Source organism: Phaethon lepturus, unplaced genomic scaffold (assembly GCF_000687285.1).
Source record: "Phaethon lepturus isolate BGI_N335 unplaced genomic scaffold, ASM68728v1 scaffold34791, whole genome shotgun sequence".
In the NCBI taxonomy this organism is placed as follows: Eukaryota; Metazoa; Chordata; class Aves; order Phaethontiformes; family Phaethontidae; genus Phaethon; species Phaethon lepturus.
This window is the reverse complement of record NW_010516156.1, coordinates 40186-46682: the sequence shown is the minus strand read 5'-3', so window position 1 is coordinate 46682 and position 6497 is coordinate 40186. Positions and strand designations below refer to the sequence as shown.

At 45.6% G+C, this 6497-nt stretch overlaps 1 protein-coding gene across 1 annotated transcript in view; it reads left to right on the top strand.

Annotated features, from left to right (window-relative positions):
- Positions 1 to 6497, top strand: part of NRF1 (nuclear respiratory factor 1) — a 52983-nt gene that overhangs the window by 6851 nt on the left and 39635 nt on the right. The gene's annotated exons all lie outside the window — the stretch shown is intronic.

The window sequence follows — 6497 nt, the reverse complement described above, 5'->3', positions numbered from 1 at the left end:
AGGGAAATCTCCTTCCCCTGGGGTGCAGGACCTGAATGCAGGCAGGTGTGTTTTGCAGGAGGCTCTGGATACACTCAGTCTGATGCACCACAACAAATTGTAAACACTGAAATCCAGTTTCTTCCAAGAGAGTAGCAAGATGGAAAGGTCAGAGGTTTCGGGGAACATACAAAGAGGTGTTGTAGTAGAGCAAAGATGTGCGGATTTCCTCTCTGCTCTGCAGAAAGATCATATTCTGGTCAAAACACCATTTCCATTATTTAGGTGGAATCAGACAAGCTCACGCTTCTAATAAAATTTTACAAAGAAATCTACTGTGCCTTGGCTGATAACAGATCATGTTTCTAATCCATGACAATATAATGCAAAACTTAGTTGCTAGATTCTTAAGCCACTGTGAAACGTGGTATCTGCAAGAGCTGTTCGCAGGCAGCTTTTGTTTTGGGTCATTACTTTCCCATTGCCATGGGAAACTCTTAAAAAATGGAAACATTTTACTTTTAAAGTAAAATGAGAGACCACCAAAAGATCACAGGTATGTAACTCTGAGTTCATTTGTATTAGCAAACAAAATGCTTGTGTTTTTCTGACTTATTTATGGACTCCTCACTGTAGTAATTAAGCTGAGTAACAGCAAGAGAAGTGCCTAGGACTTAAAATAAGGAGAAGGAGACATCCATGTGGAGATTTGCGTGGGCAGAAGGAGGCCGTCCTTGCATGGTGCGAGTAGCGAAGCTGGAGGTGCTTGTAGCCCCAGCATGTGGGCTCTGAGGAGGGGAAAAAAGCAAATGAGCTGTTGCTGGTGGAGTGGTGGAAAGAAATGAGAGAGAGAGAAGTGAGCGCGGATGAATGAGATCAGAACGTGAGCCTGTTGCAATGCAGTAACACATCTGAGAAACTTCTCAGTTTGCAGTGCACAGAGTATGTGCACATATAAAAGAGCCAATAAAAAGATCTATCAACTGTTTGGCTGTTAATGGTGCATGTGCCATCAAAGCAGCAACAAAAGTGACAAGCTCTCACTTCAGAGAAGCCTTCAGCTGGATTTATAGTGCAGATTGTTTACTTTTTGTGATAGAGCTGGAAATTAAATATTTTAACATCAAAGGTTGCTGAAGTGTTTTCTGCTTCTACTTTATGGATAAAATACGAATATCCCCAGAGTTGTATGGCTAAAATACTAATACTTTTCATGTTAAGCTAAAAATAAGGTTGGAGGTTTTTTTTCTTCCAAACATGACATGGCCTTGGTCTTCAGGAAACCTTGCACAAAGATGTGGCCAAGCCCAGTTGCCTCTGGGGTTTGATTGCTCTGTATTTCCAGGTGTGAAGCAGCTCTCCAGTCTGGCAACTGGTTGCTGGCAGGGCTTTTTTTTTTTTTTTATGCCCCGGCCCCCCCCCCATGCACAACACTCCTGTGTTCCCAGGCTTCTTGTGGCTCTGTTAAATGAGAAACGTTTTTTCTTCTCCATGTTCTGCAGGGCCTTTGGTCTGCAAGCGTGCAAACTGCTGATGTAACAGCGTAGCAGCGTAGAGCCTCTTATTTCAACTCTTCTCATGCCGCATTATGGTAAAACAAGTATCTTGTTAGGAGTAGCCCTCATCTTTTTAGTGCAATGTGGTAACTCAAAAGAGCTTTGTGAAGAAGGTTTCTCCTGAGCTGTGGACAGAGTCCACGCTCTTTGTGCCCTGTTTGGCTAACCATCGCTGTCCCGGTTAGCCCAGCCGTTGTGGTGTGCACGCATGCTGTGGGCATGCTGTGCTGCCTCAGTTTCCCCACATACCATATAGGGATGATGCATTGTAAATATCTTTTAAAAAAACTTTTGAGATCCTTGAATGGCTGCGGGCCACTTGAGGACAGAACACTAGAATTAATGGACAGGACTGTGGGCTCCTAGGTGGATTTTCATGACCCAGTAGGTCTTTCTTCTTGTAAAATTTTCAAGGAGTAAAATGTTGCATGTGGTGCTTAGATCATTTTGTTGCTGAAAGCATCCAGCTGCTATATAGTTTTTGCTGGACTTGGGCGCAAACTTTAAATAGAAACGAAATACAGACATGCTGAATGCGATGAGGATTTGTCATTATTGCTGTCTTTTTTTTGGCCACAATTACAATTTCAAATACATTCGTTTGGGAGAGCGGATGATAATTCTGACTCCTGCATCGCTGCAACCTGTTGCCCTGCTAGAGGTGCCATCATTTTTCTGTAGGAAACTTGATTCCCAGAGCTACCAATATAGTTCTTTGTATTTGCTAATAAGAAATTAGCTTTTTCGACCAAGTTGCACAAAGCCCTGTGGAAAACTGAAATACTTATAAATACCAATTGGGCAGCACAATTAAGAGGTGTGTCACTGGGAGTGGAAAAAGGAGGCCTCTGCCTTTAGCAGCTGCAGGCATCAGCAGGCAGGTGGTAGAGGCGTTAACTCCTCAAAGAGGAGATGATAATAACTCTCCTTTTAATTGCTCTGCTTCCCTGGTGGTCTTGAGGGAAATAAAGCCTTTACTATAGCCTGAGCAAAGATGCTTCTATAAACGTGCGAATGGAGAGCATCACCCACCTCAGCTGTGCAGAAAAAGAATGTGTTGCAGTAGGACTCCTACCCTGCAGCCATTACACAGAGAAATCTTGTTGCTTTCTGGACTTTGGCTACGTTGACACTATACGTCAGAGCTGAGTTTGCCTCTAAACTTGTTCTCACTTGCTCGCTGATATGATTAAGGAGTAAGATTGGGTAATGCTGAGGTCGATGCTTCAGTTGGCCCTCACCAAGGTCACCAGAATTTGTTTATGCTTTTCACAAAGGTGATTTGTCCTTTAATCTGACTTTTTTTAAGTTTAGTATGCCCCCATGATTTGCAGTCTGCTTATACATGCCAACAAAGCTTATCTGGGCCTCTCAAAAATCATCTTGACGTCTGTTTGCATACTGCCCTCCAAAAAGCTCTAGCAGAAACAGCAGATATCTTTCTGTACGGGATAGTTTGTATGTAGGAGAAGCCAAGCACCAAAAGACAGTAACTAAACTCAGTTTGCAGCTGGCAGATCCTTTCCCCGGAGGGGCAGGGATGATCCTGCAGTGCTGGACCCCATCGCCCGGGGGTGCTGCCTTCTGGTCTGTGTCAGAGGTGTGGTATGGGGACAGCCTGTGTTTCTGCTCTCCCAGCAGGTCGTTGGCGTGTGGCAGTGGGAGAATCCTTGTTTTGCAGTGGAGGCACCCCAGAGTTAGGAATTGGGTCCCCGTGCAGCTGAGCTCTAGCACTGGACAGTTGTTCCAACAGTGGGAAGGGTAGCGAGTCCTGCAAGGTACTGCATACAAGGATGAGTGTATGCTTCTAACTGCCGTGCAGGCAGCTGCCTGCTTTTACAGCATTTAAACTCAGAGCCTGCATCCTGCCTCATTTCCAGCAAGAACAAGCAGTCGTGTCCAGCACTCAGATCTCCAAACTCTGCTATAGGAGGTGGTGATCCCGAGAGGGACAGCCTGGTCCCCAGGTATGCCCCTCTGAAACTTTAGAACTAGTCACTCATTCTTAACTTGACTTGACCATGGTTTCAGTGTGGAAGAGAAGAAAGATTTGCATAAAGAGTAAATCCCTGAGCAGACACTTCTGTGGGGAGACCCACAGCACCTCCTGCTTTTTGCACTGATGACCACGTTGTTAACTTTAGGGTTGATTCTTGTGTCTGCTGGGTGCAGAGTGCCATCGCTTCTTGTTGAGGAAACCCCGGCTGACCCTGCACCTCGTCTTTGCCGTGATAAATTTATGACAGTGGCAAGCCCACTCTCATCCTGCCTGCCAGAAAGCACCCGGCAGTGAGACCTTGCAGAGTTCGGTCAGGGCTATGAGGATTTTCATAGCAGGGAATTGATGATGACAGCTTGGTTGCTGCCTTGACAGATGCCTGGCTTTTTAATCTGAATGATGAAACATTAATTGGAACTTTTAAACTTAAAGAACATTTAGTCTAAAACTGGCTGTTGCAAAAAGAAGAGCCAGTGAACAAAACACTTGGGTGCTTTGTTGCAATTGCTGCTTTGCCCTTTTCCACTCTGAGGTGCAACCAAGGTCCTACGAGGACTTGACTCCCCTTTTCCCAGCTGCTGCTTTTTGGAGATCCTGAGGCTGAACTCTGAGACCAGGTAGAAAATGCCCAGCATGGGTTTTGCTCTCTTCTAGAAACCACTTTCCTTGGCAGGGCATAAACCTTAAGACCAGAGCATGGCTGCACACTCCGCACACAGGACAGCTTATTGTTCCCAGCACTGGAGTGCAGCTGTCTGTGCCTTGGGCTGTTGCAAATGTTAGAATCAGGATTAGCTCGTTAGCATTAACACTTGAGTTTAATAAAACTTAGAAGACACTCGGTCTGTGTACCAAAGTGTGTCAAAGAAGCATTTCTGACAGTTTCTCTCAAACCCTCCATGCTAGAGATCATATGAGCCCTTTCCTGAGCTGGTGACTGTGAAAATTGGAGTGAACTGCTGTTTTGGGGTTTTTTTAGCAGAGGTTTGATTTTCAGGTGGTTCATGGATGGAGTCAGCAGAACGCGTGGCTCCCACAGATGAAGTGGTTGCACTGGTTCTTCCCAGCCGCGTCCTGAGAGATGTGGGGTCTTTGTCTCAGTGCCGTAGCCTGTGTCAGAGCCCTGTGAGCTGCCCAGGTGAGGTCTCGTTACAGCACTAATTAGAGAAGTCCTTGCACTGGAGCAGGTTGTAACACTGCTGCTGATTGTCTCCTTGGAGGATTAAAGGCAAACCCTCCTTAACAAGTGCCTTGAGTAGCTTGAACCGCTGAACTCCCTAGGACCAGTAATTAATCCATCTGGTAACGAGGACCATGGCTTGCAGATAGCAGTTCTGGGAAGGAGCTTTTAACTGGTTTTGCACTAGGCAACTCAATGCTATTAGCAGGTTTATTTGAATAAACTGGGGCCTCGACTGGGGAACCTGAAGCATGTCAGGGTCACTGTTGGCCCTGTAGTGGAAGGTGCATCATGGACGGACTTGGCCTGGGCTGGGAAGAAGGGCACCAATGTGGGATTTTTGTGCCTCCATTTATAATTCAGGGTTTTGGTACAGCTTCTCTGAGATGGCTTAGGATGTCCATGGAGTGGAAGAACTGAAATGCAGCTGCTTCTCTGAGCAGGGGTGGTTCTTCTAGGCTGTGCAGCAGATAAGGTATATACGGACCGACAAGTATACTGGATTTTTGTTGCCTTTGAAGTCCCTAGCCACTGCTGCAAACTGTATGCAATGTAGTAAATCACGCATACAAATAAATTGTTTTCTTTTTACCAAAACATACTTTAATTTTTCTATTTAACTGTGTAAGGTAGGGCCCACCTTCCATCTTCCAGTTGGGCTCTGGCTTTGAATAATGATCCTGTGTCCAAAAGAGCCACTGCAGAGACAGTGCATTTAGCTGTGTGCTTAGGGGCTTTAGGCTCTTTGCAGAGACCACAGAGACAATCTGCAGTCTCCTGTTTCTCTGAAGCATTCCCTCCATTCCTCTGTCAGACTGATGTTACAGGGGACTTTAGTACATACTCCCTGTGCTAATGTGGAAAAGAGAGCTTGTAAATGAGTTGTATCCATTGACTCCAAGCTGTAAATCAATATCCAGACTGGAACCAGCATGTCATTCAAGCAGGATAGTGGCTGGGAGGAAGGGACACTCTTACAGCAGAAGATCGGGGATGGGTGAGAAGCTCTCCATGAGCAGACCTGTGTCTCTGCTATCTAGGACCACGTTGTGGCTGTGGCAACAACCGATGCTGACCCTGACATGTTCTTCCATGGCTGTGCCCCAGAGCCCTGAACATGCAGGTATCTCAGGGTTGTAAGGTGGCCTGAGGAGTCCCAGTGGCACTGGGACTAGCCATTAAAGCTATGAAGGGATGCAGGGAGGTGTTCTTAAATCCAGCTGTTTAGCTTTAAGTTAATGTGGTTTTCTGTGATGTATGTGGTCGTGAGTGCTGCTTCTCTTCCTGCTCAGTTTCTGCAGCTGAACCAGCCTTTTCCTGAGGCTCCAGGCAATCCCCGGTACAAAAACCAAATGTGTCATAAAACCCTGTGTGAGTTTTGTATTCTCTTTGATAACCTTAAGGGTATTACTTGCTCTTGGTGACATATCTGCTCAATTTACTTTGCAAGTCTATTTTTAAGGTTTTGTCTCCAGATAGTAAAGGCGGTCACTAGTTGACTAGTTTTCAGTGGATGCTAAGGAGAAGTAAAATCAGGTTGAAAGGTGTCCCCACTCTGGCAAAAGTTAAAAATAGATTCAGAAAATTGGTCCAGCATGTGTTATGTTCTGCAGGGGTGGAGGTGGAGAAGTGTATGTGTGAGATTGTTTTTTACATTTGAGCAGCTCGCTGAAGCTCCATCCTCTTTGCAGCACCTCTGTAAAATGTATGCCAGCTCATGTCTGAGTTCTTGTTGCTGTGGGGACAATGAGTGTGGGTTTTTTTCTGCATTAGTCTCTCTCTC